The sequence below is a fragment of the Aulonocara stuartgranti genome (genome assembly GCF_965226115.1).
Source record: "Aulonocara stuartgranti genome assembly, chromosome: 23".
Classification (NCBI taxonomy): domain Eukaryota; kingdom Metazoa; phylum Chordata; class Actinopteri; order Cichliformes; family Cichlidae; genus Aulonocara; species Aulonocara stuartgranti.
This window is the reverse complement of record NC_138958.1, coordinates 42,880,151-42,896,977: the sequence shown is the minus strand read 5'-3', so window position 1 is coordinate 42,896,977 and position 16,827 is coordinate 42,880,151. Positions and strand designations below refer to the sequence as shown.

Below are 16,827 nucleotides of genomic sequence, written 5' to 3'. Positions count from 1 at the left end.
GCAGCAGGAAGACTGAATTTTGAGCAGTGCTGAACAAATGTATTGTTGATGTGACTGGAGATTAAAAACATCTTTGTGTTATAAACCACTGATGTGATTATGTTAATAGTTTACCGACAGGTTATTATTATTATTCAGTTATCATTGATGCTGATATATCATTAATGATGCATTGTGTCACTTTACATGTATGAAATGAAGATTTAAGTATTGTTTCAAGTTGCCATTTAGGTGCAGATATGATGCAGCGGGTGGAGTTCAACATCAGCGTGTGACGGCTGAAATAGTTTAGGATCATCAACCTACAGCTGACTTGCAAATAAATGTGACCAACAGCTAAAGACAGAGAGAGAGAAACCACGCGTCTAGTTCATGCATTGGTGGTTAGACTCCGATGGTCCAGCGCAGCAGAACACAATCACAGCTGTGATAGCGATTAGGGAAGGACCCCCAGAGTATAGATGCTGGTGGTGGAGATGAAGATGGAGGCTTGAATGGCGCCTGACAGAGATGAGTGAAAGGTGGTGGCGATGGGGAGGAGGCGGGTTGTACGAAGGCATCTAAAAAGAAGAATCACAGATGCGCAGTGAGATTTTAAGTACATGGAGTGAAGGCTGATTGGCCTAAAGAAGGAGGGCTGAGTGCTGATTGGACTAGACCCGTGATGTCACAACCAGCTTGACAAGCATGGGAAAGTGGAAGTGATGTAAAACTTACATTAGCTGCCAAACACCCGGGAAGCAGACAGACGTGTGACTACAGAGCTTCCTTAGTGAACTTGCGCATAAGCCTCATGATGGTCACATGAAAACCACCAAGCTTAATGTTTTTAGCTGATTTGTTAGTGTGTGTGTGTGTGTGTGTGTGTGTGTGTGTGTGTGTGTGTGTGTGTGTGTGTGTGTGAGTGAGAGAGAGAGAGAGAAAGAGTTAGAGATCCAATGTTAAATCTTAAACCTTTTGTTGGATGATAAATAATGTCTTTTCATATTTTGCTAATCACATGCCTCATTCCAGGAGGGATGTTTGCTGTAACTTTGTCCTCGCACACTGACAGTAAAGCTGTCCTGTCTTAAATTGCTTGTTGGGACATGTTTGTTTGTTTGTTTGTTTGTTTTATTGTGTGGATTCTTCTTATCAATGTTTGAAGCATTTTCCAACTGTATTTAAAATACATAATTATTTCATTAATATAATAATAATATATTTCACGTCATCTGCTTTTTGCGGATGATGTGGTTCTGTTGGCTTCATCGGGTGAGGGCCTCCAGCTCGCACTGGAACGGTTCGCAGCCGAGTGTGAAGCAGCGGGAATGAGGATCAGCACCTCCAAATCTGAGGCCATGGTTCTCAGCCGGAAAAGGGTGGAGTGCCCACTCCGGGTCGGGGATGAGTTCCTGCCCCAAGTGGAGGAGTTCAAGTATCTCGGGTCTTGTTCACGAGTGATGGGAGAAGGGAGCCGGAGATCGACAGACGGATTGGGGCTGCAGCTGCAGTAATGCGGACGCTGCACCGGTCCGTCGTGGTGAAGAGGGAGCTGAGTGTAAAAGCGAAGCTCTCAATTTACCGGTCGATCTACGTCCCTACCCTCACCTATGGCCACGAGCTGTGGGTAGTGACCGAAAGAACGAGATCGCAGATACAAGCGGCGGAAATGAGCTTCCTCCGAAGGGTGGCTGGCCTCTCCCTTAGAGATAGGGTGAGAAGTTCGGCCATCCGGGAGGGGCTCAGAGTAGAGCAGCTGCTGCTCCACATCGAAAGGAATCAGGTGAGGTGGTTCGGGCATCTGACAAGGATGCCTCCTGGGCGCCTCCTGGGTGAGGTGTTCCAGGCATGTCCCACCGGGAGGAGGCCCCGGGGCAGACCCAGGACACGCTGGAGAGATTATATCTCTCGGCTGGCCTGGGAACGCCTTGGTATTCCCCCGGATAAGCTGGAGGAGGTGGCTGGGGAGAGGGAGGTCTGGGCCTCTCTGCTTAGGCTGCTGGCCCCGTGACCCGGCCTCGGATAAAGCGGATGAAGATGGATGGATGGATGGATGGATATTTCACGTATTTCAAGGCCATGGCCACACAACAACAGCATGTAACAGTCATAAATGGATATCCATCCATCCATCCGTTCGCTTCCGCTTATCATTTTCAGGGTCACGGGGGGCGCTGGAGCCTATCCCAGCTGTCATAGGGCGAGAGGCAGGGTACACCCTGGACAGTTCGCCAGTCTGTCGTAGGGCTAAATGGATAATTTAGTGATATTAGTCCATCTTACAGGAGGAACTGGAACAGCAGATTTTTGTGACTTCAGACTTGAACATTTCCTCTCCTTTAATATAGTGAAAGCAACATGTTTCATCTACATACATGTGCTGCAATCAGAGGACTCTTATGCATTAGAGTGATAAAAACTACAAGCTGAGCGTTAATGAAGGAATGAAACTGTGGCGTCTCCCCAGGGATGAAACAAGATACACAGAAGATTTTACAATCTGCGTGTCATTCTGCAGACCCTCGATCCTCCAACTATCTAATGAAGGTAATGCGCTGTGACAGAGTTACAAAATGAGAATATTATCTCTGACAAACCACCGATGGCATTCATTGACACGGACACTGTCCATTAATCTCTCCCTTAATTAAAAATGGCATTTTGATTTACATTAATACATTTCATCTTCTCAGGCTTTAAAACCAGGTTTGTCATTTGAGAGTCTGAGTGTGTGCAGTTCAGATAAAACCAGTTCATACCTGATGGGATGAATACTTTATTTGAATTTTTTTCATGCATTCCTGTTAAAAACTTATTTACTGAGGTTTTACTTTTACTTTACTTTATTTATATAGCACATATAATAACAACAAAATGTTGACCTGTACAAAGAAGGAAAAAAAAATTACACAGTAACAAATAACATAAATAAAAAATACCTGATAAAAGATGATTAGGTGGACAGACAGGTAACTCTCATGCGGTGTCGAAAACCAGTGAGAATAAATGTGTTTTAAGATGGGATTTGAAAAGACTGATGGTCGGGCCCTTTCTAATGTGGAGAGGTAAATCATTCCACATTTTCGTTGCCACAAACACAAATTCCCAGTAACCTCTGTGGACCAGCCTCGACTTAAAAGTGGCCAAGAGCGAGAGATCACTTGATCTTAGATCTCTAGGGGGTATATATGGCTGCAGTAAGTCAGACAGATGTTCTGGAGCCGGACCGTTCAGTGCTTTGTAAGTCAACAACAAAATGTTGTATTTAATTCTAAAGCGGCCTGGGAGCCAGTGAAGTGAGGCGAGCACTGGGGAAATATGCTCGTGTCTCTTTGAACGTGTCAGGAGACGAGCTGCAGCATTCTGGACCAGCTGGAGCCGTGCTAGACAAGACTGGCTAACACCTACATATAGAGAATTACAGTAGTCCAGTTGAGATAAGATAAAAGCGTGAATTGCTCGTTCTAGGTTTTTAAAAGATAAAAAGGATTTCACCTTGGATAAGAGCCTCAATTTTAAAAAAGGACGACTATACAACAGAGTCAATTTGTTTCTCAAAGGTAAACTTACTATCTCGTATAACCCCCAAATTTTTTGCATGCAGTTTAACAAAAGGTGCTAAACTGCGCAGGTCAAGATCCGGGGTACTAGAATTGCAGCTTGGTCCAAAGATGATCACAAGATGATCACGAGAAATTTGAGGCCATCCAGATCTTAACTTCGCAGAGACACTGAAATAAGGATTCCAGCGAAGCGGAGGTGTTGTTATTTGTAATCTTGTCTTGAGGATCTGATTCAGATGAGGAATGCGAGAAATGCAAATAGCAACGTTTTCACTTCCACTTTTTTGTGGCCGTGGTAATTAGAAACATTTTTCATTTCTTCTAATAAGTGTCCATAGTCCTCTGTTATCATTTTAATTTCAAGCCTAATCTAACACCAACCACAAACACTTAAACACTTTGCTCACTTTCCTCTGTCCAGGCTATTTCTCAGAGTACTTTAATCATGTGATCAAATAAAACTATTTCTTATTTTCATTGAAGGACTGAAGCATCTTTATTCACAGCAGAGGGCAGCGAGGTCAGAAACGAAGGAGCGTTTGAGAGAAATCACCAAGACAACAACCTGATGTTCTCATCAGAAGCAGCAGGAAGACTGAATTTTGAGCAGTGCTGAACAAATGTATTGTTGATGTGACTGGAGATTAAAAACATCTTTGTGTTATAAACCACTGATGTGATTATGTTAATAGTTTACCGACAGGTTATTATTATTATTCAGTTATCATTGATGCTGATATATCATTAATGATGCATTGTGTCACTTTACATGTATGAAATGAAGATTTAAGTATTGTTTCAAGTTGCCATTTAGGTGCAGATATGATGCAGCGGGTGGAGTTCAACATCAGCGTGTGACGGCTGAAATAGTTTAGGATCATCAACCTACAGCTGACTTGCAAATAAATGTGACCAACAGCTAAAGACAGAGAGAGAGAAACCACGCGTCTAGTTCATGCATTGGTGGTTAGACTCCGATGGTCCAGCGCAGCAGAACACAATCACAGCTATGATAGCGATTAGGGAAGGACCCCCAGAGTATAGATGCTGGTGGTGGAGATGAAGATGGAGGCTTGAATGGCGCCTGACAGAGATGAGTGAAAGGTGGTGGCGATGGGGAGGAGGCGGGTTGTACGAAGGCATCTAAAAAGAAGAATCACAGATGCGCAGTGAGATTTTAAGTACATGGAGTGAAGGCTGATTGGCCTAAAGAAGGAGGGCTGAGTGCTGATTGGACTAGACCCGTGATGTCACAACCAGCTTGACAAGCATGGGAAAGTGGAAGTGATGTAAAACTTACATTAGCTGCCAAACACCCGGGAAGCAGACAGACGTGTGACTACAGAGCTTCCTTAGTGAACTTGCGCGTAAGCCTCATGATGGTCACATGAAAACCACCAAGCTTAATGTTTTTAGCTGATTTGTTAGTGTGTGTGTGTGTGTGTGTGTGTGTGTGTGTGTGTGTGTGTGTGTGTGTGAGAGAGAGAGAGAGAGAGAGAAAGAGTTAGAGATCCAATGTTAAATCTTAAACCTTTTGTTGGATGATAAATAATGTCTTTTCATATTTTGCTAATCACATGCCTCATTCCAGGAGGGATGTTTGCTGTAACTTTGTCCTCGCACACTGACAGTAAAGCTGTCCTGTCTTAAATTGCTTGTTGGGACATGTTTGTTTGTTTGTTTGTTTTATTGTGTGGATTCTTCTTATCAATGTTTGAAGCATTTTCCAACTGTATTTAAAATACATAATTATTTCATTAATATAATAATAATATATTTCACGTCATCTGCTTTTTGCGGATGATGTGGTTCTGTTGGCTTCATCGGGTGAGGGCCTCCAGCTCGCACTGGAACGGTTCGCAGCCGAGTGTGAAGCAGCGGGAATGAGGATCAGCACCTCCAAATCTGAGGCCATGGTTCTCAGCCGGAAAAGGGTGGAGTGCCCACTCCGGGTCGGGGATGAGTTCCTGCCCCAAGTGGAGGAGTTCAAGTATCTCGGGTCTTGTTCACGAGTGATGGGAGAAGGGAGCCGGAGATCGACAGACGGATTGGGGCTGCAGCTGCAGTAATGCGGACGCTGCACCGGTCCGTCGTGGTGAAGAGGGAGCTGAGTGTAAAAGCGAAGCTCTCAATTTACCGGTCGATCTACGTCCCTACCCTCACCTATGGCCACGAGCTGTGGGTAGTGACCGAAAGAACGAGATCGCAGATACAAGCGGCGGAAATGAGCTTCCTCCGAAGGGTGGCTGGCCTCTCCCTTAGAGATAGGGTGAGAAGTTCGGCCATCCGGGAGGGGCTCAGAGTAGAGCAGCTGCTGCTCCACATCGAAAGGAATCAGGTGAGGTGGTTCGGGCATCTGACAAGGATGCCTCCTGGGCGCCTCCTGGGTGAGGTGTTCCAGGCATGTCCCACCGGGAGGAGGCCCCGGGGCAGACCCAGGACACGCTGGAGAGATTATATCTCTCGGCTGGCCTGGGAACGCCTTGGTATTCCCCCGGATAAGCTGGAGGAGGTGGCTGGGGAGAGGGAGGTCTGGGCCTCTCTGCTTAGGCTGCTGGCCCCGTGACCCGGCCTCGGATAAAGCGGATGAAGATGGATGGATGGATGGATGGATATTTCACGTATTTCAAGGCAATGGCCACACAACAACAGCATGTAACAGTCATAAATGGATATCCATCCATCCATCCGTTCGCTTCCGCTTATCATTTTCAGGGTCACGGGGGGCGCTGGAGCCTATCCCAGCTGTCATAGGGCGAGAGGCAGGGTACACCCTGGACAGTTCGCCAGTCTGTCGTAGGGCTAAATGGATAATTTAGTGATATTAGTCCATCTTACAGGAGGAACTGGAACAGCAGATTTTTGTGACTTCAGACTTGAACATTTCCTCTCCTTTAATATAGTGAAAGCAACATGTTTCATCTACATACATGTGCTGCAATCAGAGGACTCTTATGCATTAGAGTGATAAAAACTACAAGCTGAGCGTTAATGAAGGAATGAAACTGTGGCGTCTCCCCAGGGATGAAACAAGATACACAGAAGATTTTACAATCTGCGTGTCATTCTGCAGACCCTCAATCCTCCAACTATCTAATGAAGGTAATGCGCTGTGACAGAGTTACAAAATGAGAATATTATCTCTGACAAACCACCGATGGCATTCATTGACACGGACACTGTCCATTAATCTCTCCCTTAATTAAAAATGGCATTTTGATTTACATTAATACATTTCATCTTCTCAGGCTTTAAAACCAGGTTTGTCATTTGAGAGTCTGAGTGTGTGCAGTTCAGATAAAACCAGTTCATACCTGATGGGATGAATACTTTATTTGAATTTTTTTCATGCATTCCTGTTAAAAACTTATTTACTGAGGTTTTACTTTTACTTTACTTTATTTATATAGCACATATAATAACAACAAAATGTTGACCTGTACAAAGAAGGGAAAAAGTTTACACAGTAACAAATAACATAAATAACAAATACCTGATAAAAGATGATTAGGTGGACAGACAGGTAACTCTCATGCGGTGTCGAAAACCAGTGAGAATAAATGTGTTTTAAGATGGGATTTGAAAAGACTGATGGTCGGGCCCTTTCTAATGTGGAGAGGTAAATCATTCCACATTTTCGTTGCCACAAACACAAATTCCCAGTAACCTCTGTGGACCAGCCTCGACTTAAAAGTGGCCAAGAGCGAGAGATCACTTGATCTTAGATCTCTAGGGGGTATATATGGCTGCAGTAAGTCAGACAGATGTTCTGGAGCCTGACTGTTCAGCGCTTTGTAAGTCAACAACAAAATGTTGTATTTAATTCTAAAGCGGCCTGGGAGCCAGTGAAGTGAGGCGAGCACTGGGGAAATATGCTCGTGTCTCTTTGAACGTGTCAGGAGACGAGCTGCAGCATTCTGGACCAGCTGGAGCCGTGCTAGACAAGACTGGCTAACAGCTGCATATAGAGAATTACAGTAGTCCAGTTGAGATAAGATAAAAGCGTGAATTGCTCGTTCTAGGTTTTTAAAAGATAAAAAGGATTTCACCTTGGATAAGAGCCTCAATTTTAAAAAAGGGTGACTATACAACAGAGTCAATTTGTTTCTCAAAGGTAAACTTACTATCTCATATAACCCCCAAATTTTTTGCATGCAGTTTAACAAAAGGTGCTAAACTGCGCAGGTCAAGATCCGGGGTACTAGAATTGCAGCTTGGTCCAAAGATGATCACAAGATGATCACGAGAAATTTGAGGCCATCCAGATCTTAACTTCGCAGAGACACTGAAATAAGGATTCCAGCGAAGCGGAGGTGTTGTTATTTGTAATCTTGTCTTGAGGATCTGATTCAGATGAGGAATGCGAGAAATGCAAATAGCAACGTTTTCACTTCCACTTTTTTGTGGCCGTTGTAATTTGAAACTTCATACTTAACTTTTTTTTTACAGAAGCCCTGAGAAAAAGCAGAAAGAAAACCATGAAAACAGAAGTATCTTCTTTAATTGAAGTTGTGTTTTTAAAACTCGCCAGTCATTGTGTTGTATGTCTGCACAGAATTCTGTGTAGTACATGCATATATTTATTCAATACAAACCTGACATCTTTTTATATCCACAGAGCTCTCGGGTTCATCTCAAACTTTGACACTTTATAACAGCAATGACATATTGTGTGCTTGTCTATCTACTTTTTGTCTGTGGAGTCCTTCCAAAAGGTAGGAAACAGTAACCAGTGTTTCTCTTTGATGCTGATTGTTTTTTTTATCATGTTAATGTTTGACTTCATGTCAGGATAAGGATAAAAAGAAAAGCTGCTTCTTTCACTGACTAATATTTCCTCATTCTCACATCTAACCGTTCATTTATTTTCTCCATGCAGCTCTAACAGCAGTGATCCAAACACAGCAGACTGTGCTGGCAGCAGTGGGAGAAGATGCTGAATTCAGCTGTCAGCTCTTGGACACAAAAGACGTCCTTCAGGTCACATGGCAGAAAATCTCACATGATGTGGAGACAAATGTTGCCACCTACAGCAAGTACTATGGTCAGAGAGTGAATGATGGCTTTAACGATAAAGTCAAGTTTAAATACACTGGACTACAGAGGTGATGGTGACGATTCCTGAGGTCCAGCAGGTGTTTGCTGCTGCTACTGCTGATTATAATGGTGAGAAACTCTTTCAAAGTCACAGATTTATAAAGTGATGATATCTGAGTGAATTTGCATCTAATAACAATGACTTCAATAGGCCTACATTTCCCTGTGATCTATAATTGATGTATTAGCGTTGTCCATTGTAACATTGTTCCTGCTTTTCTCACAGATTCCACCTCAGTGATTGTAATAGCTAAAATAGCAGGACTGACAGTTTTTGCTTTAGTAGCTGCTCTCATCGCACTCCTGCTTGAAGAAAAAGTGGTAACGTTTTTCTTCTGACTTAATATATGCCTTTTATGTGGCTCTTCCTATTAAAAGAATTATATGAATTGACTCCAAGAGTCTACATCCACATATATCCAGTAATATCTGTAAATATCTGCAGCGCTGACTTTAAACTGTTTAAATCCGCAGGTCTCCAAATCCAGGACCTCAGTCCTTTAGAGCAGCTGTGAGATGTACTGGAACAGGAGATTGTCATTCTTTGTGTGGAGCAGACAAATCTTCAGCAACCGTGTGATGCTATCAGCTATCATTTGTGTGTGTATGCTAAATCCTCACAGGCTAGTCTAACAGTGTTTTACTATTTTTGATTGTATAGAGAGATGAAACCATTGAAAGAGCTCATGAATTATATAGGAAATTCAATTCAATTCAATTTTATTTATATAGCGCCAAATCACAACAACAGTCGCCTCACAGCACTTTTTATCTTAGAAGATGTGATCACCAAACTGGCCCTCTCAAAAAGCAAAACATCCACTGTAACGTGTGTCTTTTCGTTTTAGTTCATTAAGTAATAAAAAAAAAATCTGGTGATCACATAGCACCCCTCCTCTTCAGTCTTTCAGTGTGAATCACATTACACTTCCTGTTTCTAAACATAATGACCACATAGAAAGCACAGCCTTGTACTTCCAGTCACATGAAAACCTCCGTTTTTTATTTTCTCTTCCTGTTAGTTCAATTTTTTGAGGTCAAACCCTCAAAACTCTAGTTAACCCTTCTTCAGTCTCTCATACCTGCTAAAAACCGAATAGTGTCACCTTTTCATAAACAGCCTGGGTTATAATTTTGGCTCTACTTTATGGCTGTGAATACATTAAAGCATTTTACACTTAAGTGCTGTGCTGTGCTCAGTGTTGATTTTCTTTTTACAATGTTCATATTTCTCATATTTGTACGTTTTATACAGGATTTGTGTTTATCTGTGTCCCTGTCTTGATGTGAAAGTCACACTGGAGTACAGCATGTAATATAATGTTGTAGTTTTTGCACATTATCAATAGGGCTTTTCAATCCTGCGTGCTGTGTGAGATACTTCCTGGGTTTGGGGTGCAGCATTGCTGTTCTTGCCTTTTATGTGAAGGTCCTCTTAGGGAAATATAGCCTGACAAAGTAGGACTATCATAATGATTTATTTTAATGCGCAATATAACAAAAAAATTGTAAAGAGCCAGAATAAAACAATAGATCTTATGCAGAAATATTAGAGACAAATCGGGACTAAATTACTAATAAAGATTATATATAAAGACTGTTCCCACTTCTACTTTTTTTTATTTATTTATTCTGTCTTTTTATAATTATTCTAGACCAGGGGTCAGCAACTTTGAACACCCACAGAGTCACTGGATTTGGTTTCCACGGAAAAGAAAACACTGGGGGCCGCAAATACTGTGTTGACATCTAACATGAAGATAACACTCTATAAATTGTTTTTTTTTTTCTTTATGCTTTGTATAAACAACTATAGTGTGTTGCTTGTTAAATCCATGAAGTGCTATAGAGAAAATTTAATTTTATGTATGTAAGGAATACATTTCGAACTTTTAAAAAATTATAACAAAAAAGAAAGACACCCAGTCTAAGGTCTCTTTTCAGTGAATTAAAAAGCTGAACTATCACATCACAGCAAGGTACGCCAGTGTGTTTTGTTGAACGGACCTAGAAGCAGAGTTTGAAGAGGATTAGCAGGTTTTAACAAAAAGCAATCTTTTATTTGGATGATGGCACGTGAAAAACATGGACCCTAGAAAAACTAAGAAAACTAGGAAACAGTTTGTCTGTGACTATGGGGGAGATAACAGACGACCTGACAAAAACATATAGTGGACACAAATGTACACAGGAGGTGATCACAGGAAGAGAGGACACATGGGGAAACGGCTGACTGACTAATGACGTGACAGGGGAAGGGAAACTACATACAATGAACAAAGAAGTAGCCTTGATCTGAATTTTAATTTTTTTTAAAAAAGCACTATGCTACTAAAAAATTGCTTCTGCTCCTGAACCTCTGCAAACAGCACCTGCAAATCGGGGCTGTACAAAGTCACTTCCATCTTTACGGAGGACTGTAAGCTCTCGTCTGTGAGGCGTGAGCGGTGTTTGTTTTTAACATAGTTCATGGTGGAGAACAGCTGCTCACGTACAACGTCACATACGTATCTGGATCCGAAGATCGGCAATCCACATATTAGGCATACTGGTAGGCTGCCCTCCTCAGAAGTAAATGCAAATGAATCTGCCCAGGCATCATTAAATGTTCTATTTTCTTCTGATATTTTTCTTTTTTCACATTTCTCCATACTTGGCCTACCTGGAGTTGAAAGTCTCGATAAATGCACGGCAGGTATACCGGCTTCCACAAGTGTGACGCTTATTTTGAGTGACGAAAAATAATAAAATATAATTTTATTTTTATATTTCAAGATCGCAATAATCTTTCAATTTAGAATTACAATTTTTAAAAGAACTAACACAAATAAAATACACTTCAGTTAAATACTTGTATAAGGACTAAAGAGCTGCATGCGGCTCTGGAACCGCAGGTTGCCGACCCCTGTTCTAGACTGTATGCTCCCAGGTCCCTCTTTGACTTTCCTTGTTGCTTTGTTGCCCAGCATTACCACTCTTACTTGCTATTTTGCTGGTGTAAAGTGTTAATTAATCGGGGTGTTATTATCGCAGATGACCTCAATAAAGATAGATTTATTACACCTCAAACCACTTTTATTTAGTTGTTTTTTCTTCTTCAGAAAGATCAGAAGTGTCTTAAATTAAATCTGAATCTTTCATTACACAATATTGTATTACAAGAAAACAAAAGCGCATTTACTCACGTGTCACAGTTGAAGTCTAAATTCAATACTCGTATGATCTGATGGTAAAAGGAGCATTGTGTTCTTCCACTTCATACTTCTCGGCTGTTACACAGAATTCAGGTTTACATGTTGCAGAATGTGGCGTGGTGGAATAATTGAGTAAATCTCTTACTTGTGTGAGATGTGGACCACACCCATGTGAGAGTGGAGATTCTTCTCTAGTCCAGTTGGCAGCTATTTGGAGTTGAGTAAAGGGAGTAGTTGACTGGTGATGATTTGAGCCCTTCTCTATAAAGGGGAGAGAAAACAGGTTATGGGGGAAAGGGGGGAGAGACACATGAGGTTGAGGAGTGGAGGTTTGGAGAGCTGTGTGCTTTCAACATGTATGGTGTGGTTGTTGGAGTTAGTGTGTGTTTGGATTTCAGGAGTACCTTAGTGGATTTTTTTTTTTTTTTTGCCTGTCCCATTTGGTCCTTTAGCCATCAGAATTGTTGTCTGAAGACCAACAAGGATACCCAATGGATTTACTTTGCCGAATGGATCATCGTGGCATTGCCGTATTGGTCCATTTGATCGACCTTTGTTTTTATTATTTATTATATTTTATTTTCAGATGTTACAGACGGGACAGACATGAGTGAGGGATAGGAAAGGGAGAGAGAAAAAAAATCTCCTGGATCACCTGTTGAGTGGAGAAGAATAGAAAACAAGCAAAAAAAACAAAAAAAACAAAGCAACATACTAAACACAACACCATCGCATTAATCTAGCTAAGTGTAAACAGCAGTAAATACTAAAAATTCAATGTTGTTGTGCAGCACACAGGACAGACAGCGCACAATGTGCTTTGAAGTAGCAGCCAAGAAAGGTGTAATTTAAGTCTACGAGCAGTGAACATCCGTGTGCACACCTGTGTGGATCAGCGCGCTTGTATTCAAATGGTTTCCACATGTAATGGTCTGCTAGAGGATGTAGCAAGCCATAGCCCCGTCCCCCAGGGCATGAAGCAGGCATGGAGGAGATCCAGGCCCCAGACATCCAGAGGCCCCAGAGTGTGAGAGCCCAAGGAGGACCTACCTTAGTGGATTTAGTGAGTGAGATTAGCAGGAGAGTCGGTCGAAGGCCTGTACAGGTCTGCAAGTTGGAGAAATCACATATGCTAAGATACTCAGAAATGGAAATCTACTGATTGGTTGTAACATAGAAGTGCAGGTGGAAAAAGCAAGAAAACTTTTGGGTGTGTGCAAAGTTAATGTGAAAAATACTATAAGAGTAGGGGAAAGGAGAACTAATGGAAGTAAAGGAGCAAGGAGTGCCCTTAAATGTCAATATGAAAAAAGAAAGCGACATTTGTAGAGGTATGTAAAATGGTTGAGCAAGAGAGACAGATTAGGAAACCCAGGTTAGGGGAGAAACAAGTGATAGAAAGAGTAATGGAAATGGGTGAAAGGAAACTAGAGGAAGAGAAGAAGATGATGGTGACATTCATTGTGAAAGTAATACATGGAACATCAGATGTGAAGTCCAAGACTGAGAGGATTCATGTCATAGTTTAGATATGAAGAACATCATTTGGGAGGACATAAGGGGTGAACTAAGTAGTTATGCAAGTCAAGAGGGATAATGTGGTGGTTAATTTTTATAACCATATTAATCCTACAGTGGAATGCAAGTTTTTTGTCAAATGGTCAAGATTTTAAACAGTCTATATATGATCAGAAAGAAAAACCTGACTGAGGTCCCTTTTCAAGACTCTCTAGCTCCCCCCGGAGGCTCTGCTTATCCTTTCTCTCCAGATTGAACTGAAGAACAAGCTCTACTTAAAACACCTCCGGGTGCCCAGGTCAAGCCAGACGCAGCTTCCCAAACCCTGACTCGCTTTAAGCCTTTCTCTCCAGAATCCCAGACATCTAGTAGCTACGTTTCTGTTAAATTCTCTGGTCCTTATGTTGTAGAGAAAAAGCTCAGCAAGACCAACTACATTATTCAAACCCCAGATCGTAGACGTCCTACTCGGTTGTGTCACGTCAACATGATGAAGTTGTATAACTCTCGTGAACCTTCAACTGTGCCACAGTGTGGGAAGCATCTGAAATGTCAATTCAATTCAATTCAATTCAGTTTTATTTATATAGCCCCATAACAACCGTCGCCTCAAGGCACTTTATAATGTAAGGTAGACCCTAAAATAACACATTTAGAGAAAAAAACCCAACAATCATATGACCCCCTATGAGCAAGCACTTTGGCAACAGTGGGAAGGAAAAACTCCCTTTTAACAGGAAGAAACCTCCGGCAGAACCAGGTTCAGGGAGGGGCGGGGCCATCTGCTGCGACCGGTTGGGGTGAGAGAAGGAAGACAGGATAAAGACATGCTGTGGAAGAGAGACAGAGATTAATAAAAAGTGTGATTCACTGCAGAGAGGTCTATTAACACATGTTGGGTGAGAAAGGTGGCTGAAAAGGAAATACTGAATGCATCATGGGAATCCCCCAGCAGCCTACATCTATTGCAGCATAACTAAGGGAGGATTCAGGGTGATGCGATCCAGCCCTAAATATATGCCATAGATCTCCAATCTAAGGAGATTGGATTTTGGGGGCAAGAGAAGCTGCAGAGAGGTGTGTAAGACTGCAGCTCTGCTTCCTGGTCCCAACTCTGAATAGTCACATTTTGTGGGATTTAATAATTTGGCCAGACTTTGAGATTTCTAAAAATGAGAGCTGCTCCATCCAGCTGGGATGGATGCCATCTCTCTTAACAAGACCCGGTTTCCTCCAGAAGGTTTCCCAATTATCTATGAAGCCCACATTGTTTTTTGGACACCACTCAGACAGGCAGCAATTTAAGGAGAACATGTGGCTAAACATGTCACTACTGGTCCGACTGGGGAGGAAACCAGAGAAAACTACAGAGTCCGACATTATTTTGGCAAAGTTGCACACCAATTCAAGACTGATTTTAGTGACTTCCGATTGACATAAACGGGTGTCATTACTGCCAACGTGAATTATAATTTCAGCTTTTGTAATGCTCGACCACTTCCTGCAGTACACGGTTATGCCTTTTGGCATGTGTAATGATCCTTTTGCAGGGAGCCGGGTAGTTGTGGGGGATTTGTATTCAGCTGCTCTCCCTGATCGTTTCCCAATGAAACCACCAAAGTTTCCTACCTGATTGGAACACTGCAGGGTAGAACCTCTGTTATGGGCTCAGGCTTATCTCTCTTCTCGTCCACTCCAGTTCTGCTCGTGTGATGAGTTTTTGGAGGAATTAAAGAAGACTGGCGGATTAAGCTCGAGGTCTTCCAAATGTGCTGTTTGCGTCAGATTCTGGGAGTGTCCCTCCGTGATCGTCTCAGCAACAGCGTGATACGTAGCCAATGTCACCAGCAGCCCTCAATGGAAGAGCTGATTAGGAAGCAACCACTGCAATGGTTTGGCCACATCTGCCACATAAGCAACCATTGCCTACCATATCACCTTTTGATGCAGTAGAACCCCGCTCACTGGAGAATCAAGCATGATGCGCTCAAGAAGACTTGGATCAAGCAAATTGGAGACGATCTTAAACAACGACATCTAACCCTCGAGCAAGCAAAGGTGAAGGCTAGAGACCACAAGGCCTGGAAGTGCATCATTGATCAAGATGGAAACCCTACTGCACCCACAGTGACGTATTGGCTTTGTTGACAACCTCCCCTGCCAATCCCCAGCTAGGGACAAAAGAAAAAGAAGTGCGGCGGATTACCTCAAAAATTTATGGTCAGCTGCAGCAGAGGTGGGTTGGCTGGATCGAGCATTGCAGGAGTATACATTCAAATACTAATTCAGACTAAGAGGGATTCACTCGCTTCTCGGGATGAGACTATGACCTTTGAAGAGTTAACCTCTCTTATGCTTTGTATTGACAGTCTCTTAAGGAAAAGGGTAATGGAGAAACACAACAGTTCCTGTTGGGCTTTGCCTCTTTTTCAGGGAGCTCTGTTTAGTTTTAGCAGCGGCAAGCTCCTCTCCTCCTTGCAGGTCCGCGCAAGGAGGAGAGGAGGACGGCAGCAAAAAGGAAGAACCTGGATATAAGAAAGTATTTTTCAAAGAAACCTGTAAGTCACTTAAAGCCAAGTTAACTCGTAAAATTTGTCCCTCATAATAACGTTACAGGCTATGCTAGGCTTTGGCCCACATCAGTCTGAAATTGTATTTTGATTGAAAGTGTCAGAGAAATCGGCAGCCTCGAGCAAGCCAGGATATTAGTTTACAGAGGCTGTTAAAATTACATGTCTAATGTTAAAATGTTGGTGAGACAATAATTACATTCTAATGGCACTGACATATTCATAGGGTTAATTTTTGAGACAAAATATCATGAGGTAATCTTGATTTTGCAAATATTCCACCTTGTAGTGCAGTTTGCACAAATTGTTTTTAAAATGCACTCAGCCTACAAACATTACTGACGAGTCAAGATGTGCACAAATTGACAGAAACACTGAAGCAGCTACACATTTTATTCTTATTGTGATGTATGTCCTATTGTCAAAAAGTCGATGGAACGTTTTGCATTGTCAAAGGCCACTGCGGGTGCCTTTGGCTTTATTTTGTAATACTGGAGTTATTTTTCTACGAAATTTTGAACTTTGAGAGTGTTTAAACAAGAGAGAGAAGTGTGGAAATGTTCGAGCCTGTCGAAGAAAAGTGTATAAAGTGTGCAGTGAGGGGTTTTACAGCCAAATTAAGTTAGCTACTTTCTATATTTCACCTATCGCGGGTTGTTTTTAGAACGTAACTACTGCGATAAACGAGGGACCGCTGTATAGCTAACTTCTACCGGTGCTTCATCCACAACTACAGTCAGGTAGCAGCAGCACACTCACACGACTTAACTCCACAAAGCTCCCCTTCACCTGGTCTCACGAAGCTGATAGAGCTTTTGCCAAACTCAAAGACTTGTTTTCATCTGCTCCAGTTCTGATTCACCCAGAGAGCCATAAGCCATTTATTGTAGAAGTAGATGACAA

The 16,827-nt window shown here is 42.2% G+C and overlaps 2 long non-coding RNA genes across 2 annotated transcripts in view; both read left to right on the top strand.

The window, feature by feature from the left end:
* Positions 1–4,213, top strand: part of LOC309700436 — a 4,445-nt gene extending 232 nt beyond the window's left edge. Inside the window, exon 2 of the long non-coding RNA XR_014274661.1 lies at positions 4,029–4,213. This is a non-coding gene — a long non-coding RNA (uncharacterized lncRNA). The remainder of the gene's footprint in view (positions 1–4,028) is intronic.
* Positions 4,214–7,714: 3,501 nt separating this feature from the next.
* On the top strand, positions 7,715–9,824 carry LOC309701358. Its single transcript, XR_014274955.1, has 4 exons — positions 7,715–8,260; positions 8,425–8,711; positions 8,869–8,963; positions 9,117–9,824. It is a non-coding gene; the product is annotated as an uncharacterized lncRNA (long non-coding RNA).
* The last annotated feature ends 7,003 nt before the right edge of the window (positions 9,825–16,827 follow it).